Source organism: Bos taurus, chromosome 5 (assembly GCF_002263795.3).
Source record: "Bos taurus isolate L1 Dominette 01449 registration number 42190680 breed Hereford chromosome 5, ARS-UCD2.0, whole genome shotgun sequence".
Classification (NCBI taxonomy): Eukaryota; Metazoa; Chordata; class Mammalia; order Artiodactyla; family Bovidae; genus Bos; species Bos taurus.
In genome coordinates, this window is record NC_037332.1 from 34,991,683 (window position 1) to 35,008,716 (window position 17,034).

At 42.6% G+C, this 17,034-nt stretch overlaps 1 protein-coding gene and 1 pseudogene across 3 annotated transcripts in view; both read right to left on the bottom strand.

Annotated features, from left to right (window-relative positions):
• Positions 1-17,034, bottom strand: part of ANO6 (anoctamin 6) — a 234,919-nt gene that overhangs the window by 116,389 nt on the left and 101,496 nt on the right. The gene's annotated exons all lie outside the window — the stretch shown is intronic.
• LOC784769 (mitochondrial fission factor-like) lies at positions 686-1,910 on the bottom strand (annotated as a pseudogene).

Sequence of the window (17,034 nt, forward strand, 5' to 3'; positions counted from 1 at the left end):
TATGTAAAAAATTTTCATATTTTGAGTTTCTTATGGATTGTTTAATTATTTTTTTCAGTTCTAATACTATCAGTTATTTAATACAGATAGATATATCCATGTTAAAGATGCTCTTGGGGGTCAATATTTTATTAACAGCGTAAAGTATAAGAATATAAAAAGTTTAGAACTACTGTTCTATAGCATTCATTCTGGCTTTTAATTTTAGATTATATAAATTGTAACAGTATGATACCATATAGAGTATGTGAAGTCGCTCAGTCATGTCCGACTTGGCGACCCCATGGACTATACAGTCCATGGAATTCTCCAGGCCAGAGTACTGGAGTAGATAGCCTTTCCTTTCTCCAGGGGATCTTCCCAACCAAGGGACCAAACCCAGGTCTCCCGCATTGCAGGCAGATTCTTTACCAGCTGAGCCACAAGGGAAACCCATATACAGTATAATGCCACCTATTTTTATGTATACATACTATAATTTTAATTGGATTATAATGTGAAGGAAAAGAACTGTTTTTAACCTATAACAACTAGGAAAGTAAGCCAACAGATACTTGCTGAATTGCCTTGAGATAACATATTCAAGTCAAAGTGTTTAATAGACAAGGTTCTGCCTTGTCAGTTTCCAAAGGCTGTTCCAGGTGGTCTGGAAAATTTAAGATTATGCTCTATCCCAATGCAGTTGTCAGCTACTATATTCCATTAACATGTTTTCGTTTGTTTGCTTGTTTTTGGCCTTACCATGTCGCTTGTGTGATCTTAGTTCCCCAACCAGGGACTGAAACTGTGTCCCTGTGGCAATGAAAGTGCAGAGTCCTAACAGCTGGATCTCCAGGAAATTCTCACTAATGTTAACCCTTATTGACATTTTTTTTTTTTTGAAGTTTGCAAATTCTTTATATTTCCAGCTGTTGAGACAATTTCTGAGAGCTGAGGTTACCTCTAGCGGCGAAACCAGAGCCAGCTATTAAGCCGCCAGAATGCTACAGTAATTGAATACATGACCATTTCTCTTTCAGCCCATTCTTTGTTCTCCTCTTTCAGAAGTTGTAGACGTCTATTTAGTTTCTCTGTCGTCTTAATCAAGCTGCATCTACAACCGTCATGTCTTCTGAAGTTCCTTCAATCATTGCATCTATATTTGAAATGCCATACCTGACGTTGTCATGATGAGGATGAGAAGTGGTGGCAGCAGACCCACCACGTGACACAGGAATGGAGTCAGTTTTGACCAGCTGTCCATTTTGGCGAAGAGCATTTTCACTCATAGAGCGTTCTCCTTTTAGCCTGCCAACTGCACGGATTTCATCATTTTGAGGGGTTGGAGCAGGTCTTTCTAAATCCAGAAAATCTAGCGGTCTTTCACTCAGCGTAAGCACACGAGGTGGTGTTTTTAGAGCCAGAGGCTTAAAGGGAGTTATTTGACTGTATAAGGTCAAGATCTGCTGGTCTTGAAAATGGAATGTCTTCATTATTTCCTGCTACCACAATTCTCTCTGGAATTTGCATAATCACATTAGCATTTGAAACTCCTTCTTGAAATCCTTGTTCCAGGTCAGCATTTGGTGGTGCTACCTTTAATTTTTCTGGGACCCTCATTCGCTGACTAATACCTTCGGTGTATTCCATTTCATACTGAATTCGACTAATTTCCACCATCTCAGCAGCAGTGGGAGAAGAAAAGGCTGCCCCACTCACTAAATGTGTACCAATTACTTCTTGCTCTTTGGCATTATTTGCTTCTGTGCTTCATATTAAATCCATTAACTTGCCTCAGTATGCACGTGCTGGATTTAGAGCCACTTTTGTCCCCCTGGGCCCGCTGGAGGGTCCGCCGGCTCCTGGGGTGCTCGGGTGGGCGGTCTCAGAGGCCATCGGCCGAGCGCACGGAGGCGCCCGGGCAAATCACCGGCCGGAGACGCACGCAGCCAGGGGGGAAAGAAAACCCTCAATGACATTTTGAATGACTATGTTGTTCCATACAAGTATTTTCCCCTATCTCTGCACCTGTAGTTTCCATCTCCTAAATTTCCTTCTCTCCCTCTCCACGATTTCTGACTCTTCATGGAGCCCTTTCCTGACCTTCCTTGTAGCTTGGGTCTCTCTCTGACTTTCTCTCAGAGCACCTTATATTCATCTTTAAATGTCACCTCACAATTTTAATTGTGTAATTATTTGATTAATGTCTGTCTCTCTCACTGGAATATATGCCCCAAGGGATATTTCAGTGAAATTTTTCAATTGTATCTATTTTACAGGGTTATAGAAATATTAAATGCATAAATATTATTAAATAAATCAACTGAAATTAATTAACCCTTTATCCTATGACATTTAGTAATATGATAGCTAAAGCATCAGGAGGAAAATTTTATTACACATTACAGAAGAAACAAATTGATGTGTTTTCTCTTTTTAGACAAACTGCTCAGAAAGTAGATCATGGATGGCAGAAGTGTGCACAGAGGGACTGTGTGAGTCCCGGGAAGAGAGGTGGCAATGCTTCTGAGGGGGGCAATAAGACAGGGACAGGCTGAATCAGCAGGTCAGACATAAGGGGCTGGGAAGATTCTGAGGTTTCCAGCCCAAGTGGCTGAAAGGATGGAGATTACTTTTACCAAAATTCAAAAAGCTGGAAGAGAAATACAATTAGAGAGGGAAGATTATGAATCAGTAATATTTTCAAGTGGAGATGCCACGGGTCTGGGGTTGAGAGAGAGCTGAGGCTGCAAGTATAAACTTGGGAGGTGTTAACACAGAGCTTATAATCGAATCTGAGGAAGTGAGTGAGAAGAGCAGGTGAGTTTGGGTGAGCTCTGAGGACATGGGACAGACAGGAGGGGCTTGGGTGAGAGAGGAGCAGATAGTGGGAAGGCAGAGAAGTGGTGGGAAAGATGGAGAGAGGGGCAACCACATGGTAAACTGACTCCCTTCTCCCCCACGCCCTTCTTTCCCTTCCCACTTTCTCTGTCCCCCCCACCCACCCCCACACAGGGACTACCAGAGGAGGCTACTAACTGGACAGCTTATGTTCTGTTTCTCCTTCTTATGCCCCCTACATACTCATGCCACACTGGCTACACTGTTCAATACAGTAGCTACTAGCTGCATGGGGTTATTTAATTTACCTGAATTAAAATGAGACAGAATTACATATGCAGTTCCTCTGTCTCACTAGCCACTTTCAAGTGTCTCCACAACCACGTGTAACTAAGTGGACAGCACAGACACAGAACAGATGGAAACACGGTCAGAGCTGCCCCTAGACATAGCTTTGTCTCCTCAGTTCAAAAGTCCAGACCCTTAGCTGGAGACTGCTACAGTCTACCCGAAAGTAACTTTTATATTTTTTTTAACTTTTGATTTTATATTGGGGTATAGCCGATTAACAATGTTGTGACAGTTTCAGGTGGACAGCAAAGGAACTCGGCCATACGTATACATGTAACCATTCTCCCCCAGACTCTCCTCCCATCCAGGCTGCTGCATAACATTAAGCAGAATTCCCTGTGCTATACAGTTGGTCCTCATTGGTTATCCATTCTAAATATAGCAGTGTGTACATATCAATTCCAAACTCCCTAACTATCCTTTCTCCCCACTCTCCCTCCCTGGCAACTATAAGTTCATAGAACTAACTTTTTAACTTCATTTTCTTCCACTTCCCTAGATCAACCTTGTGCTGGATACAAACTGAGCATACCTCACCCTCTTCCACTTTCATTTCTTGACTTAGGCTGTGCTATTTGGATACCCTCCAGTAAAATATCTACTGAGACGGTTGGGTTTATGCACCACCTTGCCTGGGTTCTGTGCTATGCTGTGCTTAGTTGCTCAGTCATGTTGGACTCTTTTTGACCCCATGGACTGTTGCCCACCAGTCCTCTGTCCATGGGGATTCTCCAGGCAAGAATACTGGAGAGGGTTGCCATGCCCTCCTCCAAGGGATCTTCCCAACCCAGGGATCGAACTCAGGTCTACCACATTGCAGGCAGATTCTTTACCATCTTGAGACACCAGGGAACTTAAGCAATCAGACACGAATCTAAGAGTTGCTATGAACTTATTTTGTAGATGTGGTTAACTGATGTGGTAATCAGATTACTTTAGGGAACAGAAATTATTCTCAATGATCTAAGTGGGACTCAGGTAGGCAGCTGGCTGGCCTTAAAAAAACTGAGGCCTCTCTGAGAAAAAGAAATTCCGTCTCGAGACTGCAGTGTCTGCCCCTACCCAGGGGTTTCCAGCCTGCCCTTCCTGCCTCTCTGCCCCACAGATTAGAACCCACAGTTGTGGAAGCAGGTTCCTTGAGATAAGTCTCTTTAATAAATATTTCTCTCTGTGTGTGTATTAATACAGATACATACATGTACATTTGTGTATATACATGTATGTGTATGTGTGTGTGCTAAGTTGCCTCAGTTGTGTCCAACTCTTTTCCACCAGGCTCCTCTATCTATGGGAGTCTCTGGGCAGGAATACTGGAGTGTGATGCCATTCCTTTCTCCAGGGGATCTTCCCAATCCAGGAATAAACCTGTGTCTCTCAGGCCTCCTGCACTGGCAGTCAGGTTCTTTACCACAAGCACTACCTGGGAAGCCCATACACACGTACAGACATAGCCAAACACACACATACACATATGCTTACACGCGTGTGTTTGTGTCTAGATATTCTATAAGTTCTGCGTTCTGGTAAAACCTTGACTGGTACAGATTTTAGCACCTGATAAAATGTACTCTTCAAGGTTGCAATACATACCACCTTCTTCAAAAATACAAACCTGATTTTTCAAAGACAATGATGCTAGACCTGGCTGCACATTTGAGTCACCCTTGTAAACTTTATATAAACATACTCAGGTTCTGTATATAAACATAGGCAAGAGCAAGATTAGTACATGAAGGCGGAGCGTGGGCGTTCATGTTTTAAAAGAGGTTCTCCGGTAATTTTGACACACAGCCAAGGCTGAGAACTACAGTCCAAGCCGAACTCCTCTGGCACTTTTGCTGTAAGTGCCACTGAAAATCATCAAACACAGCACACCATTTTACATTCTTTCAACCAGCCAACCAACCAGCATCAGTTACATGATTTAACATCTGTCAGATAATAATACAGTGTGCAGGGGATACAGGCAACAGTATACCCACTCTTGATCTTGAGGGCAAACCCTGAGATATACAGCTTAATATTATTCTTTGAAGCACACTGATTAATGAATTATTATGTGATGGGATACATAAAAATTTTACTGCAATATTTAGAGAAGCTGATAGTGGTTATTCAAAACAGTGCATAATTTAAGTAGCTCTTATTTCAACTGAAAACTCTATCAGCAAGTGTCAATAAATGCTCTATATATGTATTTATTAACAGACTGTACTGTTGGTATTTGTGATACTGCCAGGCATGATTAATTCTCAACCCAGAGATCGTTTGGTAGGCACCAAAGTGTCTGTAACTACTTTCTTAGCAGCAAAAGCTACAAATGCTCCTGTGAGCTCGATCTAAGGACAGCAAAACCAATTCCTGAGATCAACATAGTCTGATTTAATCTGCAAGAGCAGGAGGAGGGTTTGGCTACACTGAAGAATATGGGTTGGGGCACTGCAAGGCTGGCTAGCCCCGTGCCTGCAAGATGCTTTGCCGACTTGCAATCCATAAATGTTAGATAAGACTTCTCACTGTATTATTATTTTATGAACACACTTTTCAGATAGCTAAAATGCTTTTCAACCCCTGTGCAGTCACTGAATGACACTCTTGTGAGGAAATCTACTGCTGATTTTTCTGCTTTTATACATTCAGAAAACTAAGATCATCACATCTGGTCCCATCACTTCATGGCAAATGGATGGGGAAACAGTGGAAACCGTGGCTGACTTTATTTTTCTGGGCTCCAAAATCACTGCAGATGGTGACTGCAACCATGAAATTAAAAGACACTTACTCCTTGGAGTCCCTGGTGGCTCAGATGGTAAAGTGTCTGCCTACAGTGCAGGAGACCTGGGTTTGATCCCTAGGTCAGGAAGATCCTCTGGAGAAGGAAATGGCAACCCACTCCAGTATTCTTGCCTGGAAAACCCCATGGATGCAGGAGCATAGTAGGCTACAGTCCATGGCGTCGCAAAGAGTCAGACACGACTGAACGACTTCACTTCACTTCACTTCACTCCTTGGAAGGAAAGTTATGACCAACCTAGACAGCATATTATTATTATTATTTTTTTTAGACAGCATATTAAAAAGCACAGATATTACTTTGCCAACAAAGGTCTGTCTAGTCAAGGCTATGGTTTTTCCAGTAGTCATGTATGGATGTGAGAGTTGGACTGTGAAGAAAGCTGAGCACCAAAGAATTGATGCTTTTGAACTGTGGTGTTGGAGAAGACTCTTGAGAGTCCCTTGGACTGCAAGGAGATCCAACCAGTCCATTGTAAAGGAAATCAGTCCTGGGTGTTCATTGGAAGGACTGATGTTGAAGCTGAAACTCCAATACTTTGGCCACCTGATGCGAACAGCTGACTCATTTGAAAAGACCCTGATGCTGGGAAAGATTGAAAGCAGGAGGAGAAGGGGACAACAGACGATGAGATGGTTGGATGGCATCACCGACTCAATGGACATGAGTTTGGGTGGACTCTGGGAGTTGGTGATGGACAGGGAGGCTTGGCATGCTGCAGTTTATGGGGTCACAAACAATCAGACATGACTGAGTAACTGAACTGAACTGAACTTATACATGAGGAGACTGAGCTCCTAAAAGGAAAATCAACTTTTTCCCCAAGGGACTGAGAGCAGAGCCGCGAAGGGATGGAGGGCTTCCGATCCCCTGGAATTCCATCATGCTTAATTTCCTAGGGGTGCTTTTAGGACTTTCTTTTATGAAAAAGAAAAAAAATATTCAAAAATATAAAAACACTTTTCAAAGTTACAGAAGTGCGTCCTCTCTCAACTTTCTTACTTCCTCTTTCACAAGATAGTTTATTTAGTTTACTTGTTAAAAACACTTGAGGCTCATGAAAGTTCATGAAAGGGTGGTGATACCATTAGCATCAGTAAATGATCTGTCAAAACTTTCATCATGTGTTTTTATTCTAATGGATTTGGACTTCACAGTCAAATTTTAATCCAGCTTCAAGTATGGCCTTGACTTGATATGTTTTAATTCATATTAACATTGTAAAGATCCATATTATTGGTTTGTCCATTATAATTAATGAAAATTCTCTTCAGTAGCCATTACAATCTGTCAGATCACATTAATCTACATTTCAAAAAGTGGCTTGGGAGAAGGAACTGTAAATACATTTTCCTTTTTTGAAGGAGCCATTAGGGTTTTCAGGGTAAAAGCATATTTATAGTTGTTGGTTTTTTTTTTTTCCCTCAAACCAGAGACAGACTTAAGGAATATATTTGAGACTTGAGTAAAAATGCACTTTTTATTATTATTGTTGAAATAAGAAAAACTACAGTTAAGTATTAAGACTTCAGGAATGAAAGAATTTTAAATCCTCTTTCCAGAGCCCTTAAGCCTTCCAAATTAATGAAGAGTTCAAAATGCGGGAGGGTCAGCTACAGCTGAAATCTCACTGAGCTCCCCTTTTCAATTTTCTAGGAATCCTGTGAATTCATATTGTGTTTACATTTCCACCAAGTTCTGTGTTTCTCTTTAAATTTTTATTACAACTTTTTTACATTAGCGCTGTTTTTTAGGTCACGGCACGGTCAGGTCATTTACTGGCAGACTTTCAGCTTTAACTCAATTCTTTTGCTTTTGTGGGCTTTTCTGGCCATTACTGCGATATGCTTCTAGATGACTTATAATCAAATGAGTTCCATGGTAAATACTGCTATCACATCTTTGTTCAGAATGCCCAGGGCTCCCTGCTTTCCTCATGCATGTTTTTGTCAAATTAATTTTGACATTCCCCAGATAACAGATAGCTTGCTGAATTTCAAATGGGATGCACTGTGGGAGAGCCATTCACAAAGCATTTTACAGTCAAGGGCTTCTGAAACCAGGGAATAAAACCAGGTAGAATGAACACTGCTCTGTGGAGGAAAGGGTTTTAATTAATTACGTCATTTGGCTGCTGATGACAATAGGCTGAATTAGGGAACTAAAAAATAGAACAAAAGCAACTCAGATGCATCCATGAGCCAAATGTAACTGACTAAATGGTACATTCCCAGAAACAACCTCTTTCCCTCCTTCCCCACTTTCCATCAACTACCAAGTCCTGCAGCACATAAAATATGCACGCCCTTCCTTTCCTTCCCTACTGGCTTGGCCAAGTATTCATCATCTGCCGAGACTACTACCTAGTCTGTCCGTTTGTGAACGACTCCAAGGTAGCTCAATTATGAGACCATCTTTCTACTGAAATGCAATCTGTCTGCCTATGTATACCTTCTATCCCTAGGTTTTAATACCATATTTTGCACCATCATCTACCTATTACCACTGTCAAAGTATGTACCTGCCGTCATTTTCTTGCCTGGGTCAGGATCCACCACCATGCTCACCTTTCTCCTCTCCATACATTTTCCCTTCAAATGGAGCACCCAGATGGGGAGGTGGCTTCACCAATATTGAACAGAAAAAGTCTAGTAATTTCTTGGTTTTGGATAGATAGGTGTGAATACAACCCAGATTCACATAAAATTTCTGACATCGTTATTACATGCTCAATTCATACTGAGTTTAATTATAGCCTCCATGCGATCAGTTATTGGCCTCAGCTCTTGTGATCTTTCCTTAGGCAACTGATACTTATGAATTAGGAGCTGGAGCTGACTTTAATTCATATTGATTTTTGTCTCCTCTAGAAATTGATTTCCATCCTTATTCCGCAGTCTTGGCAAGATCAATTGCCCAGATAAGCACACTCTCACTAGGCCCACATTTCTTCAATCTGTATTTAAAAATGATTATTTTCCCACACACCTCGCTAAACTCAAGACACAAAATGTCTGCAGCTTTCTCCTATTCTAAAAGCCTAATAATGCCCATGAAAAAAAAAAAGGAAAGAAAAGGAACATGCTGTCAGTTTGACATGACTTATTTTTACTGTTTTACTGAACTCAAGTTGGTTCCTGATGACCTTTTAACAGTCACAACCCATCTGCTTAAAAAAAAAACACCTCAGCCGTAATATCCCTGGAGATAAATGCCCCAGCTTCAATGTCTCCATTTATCAGAATATAGTCCATCATGCCCAACTTCCACCCAACCCCATGCCTTTTTGAAGACCATCATATTTGTCCCTCTTTCTATTCTTCTGGCACCTGTCCTGGTCCCCATATGACCTCAAGATTATCAGCTGTGGTTCCATGAACAAATTTATAAGCTCTTTTAATGCCCTGATAGATACATAATTTTTCTAGTCAGGAAGCTTAAACTGCTTTGGAAAAATTGTATTCCTTTCTAAAACTGTCTAGTGTAGCGTGGGCTTCTATAGCCCCATATTAGAACTTGAGCCATTGCAATCAAAAGATTAGCAGAAAACCTTCATTAGCAAAAAAGACAAAAGTAGTAATATAGAAGCTGATGAGCTCTTTTTTTCTCTGTCATCTTGTACCATTAAATTTTCCTCCTCAGGTGTGGGACTCCTCACTGCTTCAGGGTTTAATATAACTCAAAGTCTTTCCTTCTCTTTCATGATGCTAAGCATTTGTTCACAGGCCTCAGCTCACTCACTCACTCTGCACCTTAGTTTTATTTGCCCTTCTTTAGTAATAATGGAAAAAAATAAGGTTGGAGTATTCCAGAGGATCAGTGCTAATGCACAGAATGAACACTTCTTAGCACTCTGTGTTCAGCTGCGTTTAGCAAGTCTGGCCTGGCTGGGTATAGAAGCTTACTCACCATTGATGACTGTTTCTCTGGGAAAATACACTCTGCATTCCAGAGAAGTGACTCAGAAAGAAATTTCTCAGATTTTTGTGTCTTGGACTGCCTTTTGCTCCTAGGCCCCAACCCTAGCAAATCCACAGATGTAGCTTCTGAATCAATCACATAAAACATATGAGTAGATCCTCTTCCTCCAGATTCAGGAAAAACACCATCACTTTTTTTCTCTTGAATGCACAAAAAGCTTTCAACACCGAAATGCCCTGTGAATTTCTACCACAGCAAATGGACCAATTTAGGAAATCTTACTGGTCTATTTACCTTTGATCTCATTTCCCTTTTTGACCATCCTTATGCCAAATTAACATTCCTTTGTTTGGGTGACACCCCTGCTTTTTAAAAGGTTTTTTATTTGAATAGAGTTGGCATACAATGTTGTGTTAGTTTCAGATATGGCAAAGTGAATTAGTTGTGTGTGTGTGTGTGTGTGTGTGTGTGTGTGCATAGGTTTCCCAGGTGGTGCCAGTGGTAAAGAACCTGCCTGCCAATGCAGGAGACACAGGAGACCCGGGTTCAATCCCTGAGTCAGGAAGATCCCTGGGAAGAGGCCATGGCAACCCACTCTAGTATTCTTCCCTGGAGAATGCCAAGATCAGAAGAGCCTGAGGGCTACAGTCCATGGGGTCACAAAGAGTCAAACACGATTGAAGCGACTTAGCGTGCACGTACACACACATACATATACACACACCTTCTTTTTCAGTTTCTTTTCAGTTTCATACGGATAAGGCAATGGCATATAAGTTATCACAAAATTGTGAGCAGAGTTCGCTCTGCTATACAGTAGGCTCTTGTACTGTGTGCTAAGTCACTTCACTTGTGTCTGACTCTTTGTGACCCTATGCACTGTAGCCCACCAGGCTCCTCTGCCCAGGGGATTCTCCAGGGTAGAATACTGGAGTGGATTGCCATGCCCTCCTCCAGGGGATCTTCCTGACCCAGGGATTGAACCCATGTCTCTCGCATTTCCTGCACTGGAAAGTAGATTCTTTAACACTAACACCAGTAGGGAAGCCCACAGTAAGTCCTTATTAGTTATCTATTTTATATATATTAGTGAATATATGTTAATCCCAATCTCCTAATTTGTCACTCTCTGCCCCATCCCACCCCAATATCCCCTTTAGTAACCATAAATTTGCTTTCAATATATGTGAGTCTATTTCTGTTTTGTAAATAAGTCCATTTGTATTATTTTTTATTAGATTCCACATATAAGTGATATCATATTTATCTTTCTCTGACTTACTTCACTTAGAATGATAATCTCTAGGTTCATCCATATTGTTGCAAATGGCATTATTTCATTCCTTTTTTATGGCTGATATTCCATTGTATATATGTACCACATCTTCTTTATTCATTCCTCTGTCAATGGACACTCAAGTTGCTCCCGTGTCCTGGCTATTGTAAACAGTGTTACAACAAACACTGGGGTACATGTATCTTTTCAACTTACAGTTTTTTCCTGGATATATGCCCAGCAGTGGGATTGCAGGGTCATATGGTAGCTCTATTTTAGTTTTTTTTGGAACCCTCCATACCATTCTCCATAATGGGGGGGAGGGGGTATCAAGTTACATTCCCAACAACAGTGTAGGAAGGTTCCTTTTTCTCCACACCCTCTTCAGCATTTATTGTCTGTAGACTTTTCAATGATGCCCATTCTGACCTGCGTGGGGTGATACTTCACTGTAGTTTTGATTTGCATTTCTCTAAGAATTAGTGCTGTTGAACATCTTTTCATGTGATTTTTGGCCATCTGCATGTCTTCTTTGGAGAAACGCTTTTTTAGTTGCGCTTTTTTTGTCTCCTTTAGTTTAGTGAACTTAGTGCCATAAAGCTACAAGGCAAAGCCGGTCTGTTTCTTTATTTGCAGAAGGCACAAGAGAATAGAAATACTTGAATGGAAGCTTTATTCCCAGTCTTCTCAATCCTGAAGATCCTGGAGTCCGAGGCAGTCTTTGGGACTTAAGTTGGGTTTCTCAGGATTTCCAAGGAAGACCCTGGATTGACCATAAAATAAACCTTATTCTCAATAGACCCAGCACCAATTCAGTTGCCTCAGGGTCATTTAGACCAGAAAAAAAAAAAAAAAAAAAATTGAAGTCTGGATTTGGGGGGAGAGTGCAGGAAATAAAGATGAAAATTGATCCTTGAGCCCACTTTGAAACAAAACTTGACCAACCATTTTGAATCAAAACATGGAAACAAAGCTGCAGACTCGGCTGGCTCTGATTTTTCCCCCAGAGCATTCACACCTCAGGGGCAGAAAGACTGACAGTTCCCTGGTTCTCTGTGCCACTTCCAGATCATCACTCTCCAGTGTTCTTGGGGGAAGAAATAGTTCCTTTTAGGTCCATGCAAGTAGAATACACCCCCAGGCTTGCCTAGAGCCTGGCATCCCCTACCTCTTAGCTGCTGCTTCTAGTTCAGTGCAAATCTGGCCCCAACTCACATCGTCCCTCTCTGTTCCAGGTCCCCCATCAGACCAGAAGCACATCTGCATCCACAGATAAGACCAGTGCACACTGGCCTCTCAGTAACTGGACTCTTCATCTCCAATGTGCTTCTCCCTTTCATGTATTAACCTCCAAGGTCCCACCCTGGACCTTGTCATCACTTGAAACATTTTCTGTTCCAAAGTCACCTACTCAAGAACCCCTCTTTCTGAAGACAACAACATCTTCTCATTTCACAGTGACCACAGAGGTCCCATGACTTTTCTTAATTAATCTGCTGATCCTTTTTCTTCCTTTTTTCTTAAAGTTCCATAACCAGGTCATCCTTTCAGTAACACTCTTACCAGAACCCTTTCCATCAAGGTCACTGAGCAAAGCTCCGACTCTGGCTAAAGCTAGCTATGTGCTTTCTCGGTGTCTGAGTGATGCTGGCGAGAAGCCGCAGCAGGGCAGCTTGGCCTCATCATAAATTGAGGGTCCTCAGCCCCACATGGGCCTTCAGAAAGCCTAGCACTTTTTCCTCAGTTTCTCCAGGTCAGCTTGGTCCCCAGTTCTCCACAAGTACTTCAAAATGCTGACTCCTCACACTTAGCGTTCTCTTCACTCTCAGCAGCTGAAACTTGAAGCAGTCAGATGGGAACTCCCTCAGCTTCTCTCCATCAAAGCCATAAACCAACAGCATCAGCCCACTGCACCTGTGTCTCAGGAGACAATGCTCTTCCTACAGAATGCTGATTCCTTTATATCTACAAACCATCCACGGCCATTTTCTAAGTTGTACTTTCCTCTAGAGTCAACAGTTCCTCTCATGTGGATCCTTCCTATCACCATTAAAACCTGCTCAAGTTTCTCTATTTGACAGAAAAAACCCATCCCTGGCCTTCATATTCTCCTCTAGTTCTCTGAGCCCTTCAGAGTCAAACCCCTTCCTTGAAAGAGAGCTCAGTATTTTCTACCTCCTTTTCTCCTTCTCGTTCCATGATCCGCCCTAACATGGATTATAGGAGCATCTCCACGCTCCCGAGAAGCAGCTCTATCCGAGGACACCAGTGACCTCAATGCCTTTTCAGTATTCATTTCACTCAGTTCAGTTGCTCAGTTGTGTCTGACTCTTTGTGACCCCATGAACCGCAGCACACCAGGCCTCCCTGTCTATCACCAACTCCCAGAGTCCACCCAAACCCATGTCCATCGAGTCAGTGATGCCATCCAACCATCTCATCCTCTGTCATCCCCTTCTCCTCCTGTCCTCAATCTTTCCCAGCATCAGGATCTTTTCAAATGAGTCAGCTCTTTGCATTAGGTGGCCAAAGTATTTGAGTTTCAGCTTCAGCATCAGTCCTACCAATGAACACCCAGGACTGATCTCCTTCAGAATGGACTGGTTGGATCTCCTTGCAGTCCAAGGGACTCTCAAGAGTCTTCTCCAACACCACAGTTCAAAAGCATCAATTCTTCGGTGCTCAGCTTTCTTTATAGTCCAACTCTCACATCCATACATGACCACTGGAAAAACCATAGCCTTGACTAGACGGACCTTTGTTGACAAAGTAATGTCTCTGCTTTTTAATATGCTGTCTAGGTTGGTCATTTCACTCAGTGGCTCTCAAATGGGGACAGTTTTGTCTCCAGGGGATATTGAGCAATGTCTGGAGCTATCTGGCTGGGGAGAGGGTCCTTTGCATCTTGTGGGCAGAGGCCAAGGATGCTGCTAAACATTCTATAATGCACAGGAAAGCCCCCATAACAAAGAGAAATCCAGACCAAAATGTCAGCGGTGCTGAGGTTGACAAACCCTGAGATGACGACCCCTACAAAACTCGTAAAACTAATCACCACTTCATCTGTTTCTTAGCTTCCCTCTGGCCATGCTCCAGATTTTCTTTAGCCTCTCCAGCGCTCTCCTTTTGCAGCCATCTATTGATTCTCGAGTCACTGCCCCTTATTCCTTGGAGACTTAAGCCCTGGCTCACTGTTAACTTCTCCAACACACTACTCCAGACATAATTCTTAGGGATTTCTCTCTCCACAAATGTAATCCTTCCCACACCCTTTCCCTGTGGCTCCACCCTTTCTCAGCCTTGCATTCCCGAGCTCACAGCCCAAGCCTGTTCTGTACCACTTACTGCAACTTCACCTTCAATTATACACATCTGACTCTCCAACTCCAGCCTCCTATCTTTCCAGTTCACTCTCTTCAATACCACAAATTCCAAAAATTACCAAACCCCACTACAGACTAAATCTATTGATCCTACTGTCTCTTCTTCCTCATGTCTGTGGTCTCTACTGTTACAAAGACCCTGCAACTCTCTCATCCTTATCTTCTTTTGCTGAACTGACCCCCAAATAAGTTAAATCAAATTCTACCTACTCCACACCTGCTCCCCGCAAGCTGGACTTGAATAGGAAAAACAGCTGACCTCAAGTGGGCTCTTAGGGCCGCCAGGCCATCACGTTCCATTACGCAGTGCATTCACTCTCAGATGACTGTCTCATAACTTCTCTCTCTTCAGACCTCTTCATCTCTTTTCTTCCTCAACCTTAGCTAGGCTTTGTTTCCCATTTCATTGGTAAATGGGAAGCAATTAAGTAAAAACTTCAACAAGCTCCTACTAGTAAATCTACTGAACTGCTCCACCTGGGCCCCAACAAGCTGGCCTCCCTCCTGTCCCTAAGAATGAACCGTCTCTACAGCTATGGGGGGACACCCACCCTACCACCCCTTCTTGCCCTGTCAAGGTCATCATTCCAGAAATTCTTCCTCCTCACTCCTGTCTGATTCACCAGGGAAGCCCTCCCAAGGGTTACCCCTGAGAACTCAAATGTTGTCTGCCGTATCAGTAAACAAAGGATGTTCCATCACATGGCAGCCTCCTGGACAGTGAGCCCTGAGGGAACTCGGGATGGAGACAAACTGCCCACTGCCAAGCCCATCGGACAGCCAGCCGCTGCAGAGACCCCCGATGGTGCACCTGAGGAGACGCAGGATGAGAAAACAGAGGATACTGGCCCCAGAGAGCTAAGGTGCATATCAAAGGGGTAGTTCCAGTGAGCCCAGACTCTTACCTTCTCTTACATAGCAAAGCACTAAATTCGTTAATTTGAGATGTCTGGTATTTTCTCATTAAGACTGACCACTAGGTCTTTTGTTGCAAAAACTTCTGTATATCTTTGCTTGCCCGCTTGACTCTTCGGAGCAGTATCTGAGAGTTATTTGAGTTGCTGTCTCCTGGGCTTGAAGTCTTAAGAAAGTCCACTGAATAAAACATAACTCTCAACTGTTAGGTTGTGCACTTTTTTTTCCCAGACAACATCCTCAAATAAGTTCCCAACTCAGAGTAAAACCAAAGTGTTTGCAATCACCTGTAAAGTCCCCACTAGCTACTATTCTCACCACCCTTCACTCTACTCCAGTCACACTGGCCTCCTTCCATTTCCTCAAACATTTCACCAACTCCCACATCAAGACCTTTGTGCATGTTCTTCTGTGTGCCTGGGATGCTCTTCATCTAGATTTCCAAAGAGTCTGCTCCAGCACCCCTGCTTCAGGCCTTTCCACTCCTCACCTTCTCAGGGAGATATGCTTGTACACCTTGCTGAAAACCATAACCAACTCCCTGCACAACACACACAAATAATCCTTCCTTCTCTGAAGGATTTAATATCATCCTGTGTATTTTATTTTGTGTTTTATATCTGCACTACCAAAACGCAAGCTCCACACATGCAGAATGCTTTCTGTTTGTCCACCATAGGCCTTAAAATAGTAGATACCAAGTAAATATTTGTTTAATGAGTTAATATCTTAACTCTTCAGGGTCACATCTATCTTCACCTAGTTAAAGACAATCAAATTTGAATTTCAGGAAATCAATTGTATTTTCTATTAAGTAGTACAGGCATGCTCAGCCATGGCTGAATCTTTGCAACTGCATGGACTGTAGCCCATCAGGCTCCTCTGTCCATGGAATTCTCCAGGCAAGAATGCTGGAGTAGGTTGCCACTTCCTTCCCCAGGGAATCTTCCCCACCCAGGGATCGAACCTGTGTCTCCTGCATTGCAGGTGTATTCTTTAACCACTGAGCCTCCAGGGAAGCCCTAGTGGTAGTATCCTCTCTCAAAAAGAGAATGCAGTTAAACAAAATTCCAAATAGCGTAAGTACTCTTCCCACATCCTTCTCTCTGCATAATCATGAGTGCTGAACTAAGGAAACATACCTGCTCCACTTTAATTCTCATCTTCCTGAGTCTGTCTTTTCTAAATTCTGTGGTTTCTCATCATCTTCCCTGATTTATCCTGTTATAATCCTATACTCTTTTGCCAGTCTAGACTTTTTCGTATTACTTATGCCAAATCTGATAGAAGCTAAACAAAGGAAACATCATCAACTGACATGAGATAAGGGATAATAAGAAGCCTGAAAGTGAAAGTCCTTCAGTTGTGTCTGACTTTTTGTGACCCCATGGAATTCTATACAGCCCTTGGAATTCTCCAGGCCAAAATACTGTAGTGGGTGACATTTCCCTTTTCCAGGGAATCTTCCCAACCCAGGGGTTGAACCCAGGTCTCCCACATTGTGGGTAGATTCTTTACCAGCTGAGCTGTCAGGGAAGTCCTGCCTCTAAAACATCCAGAGAGTCAGACAGAAA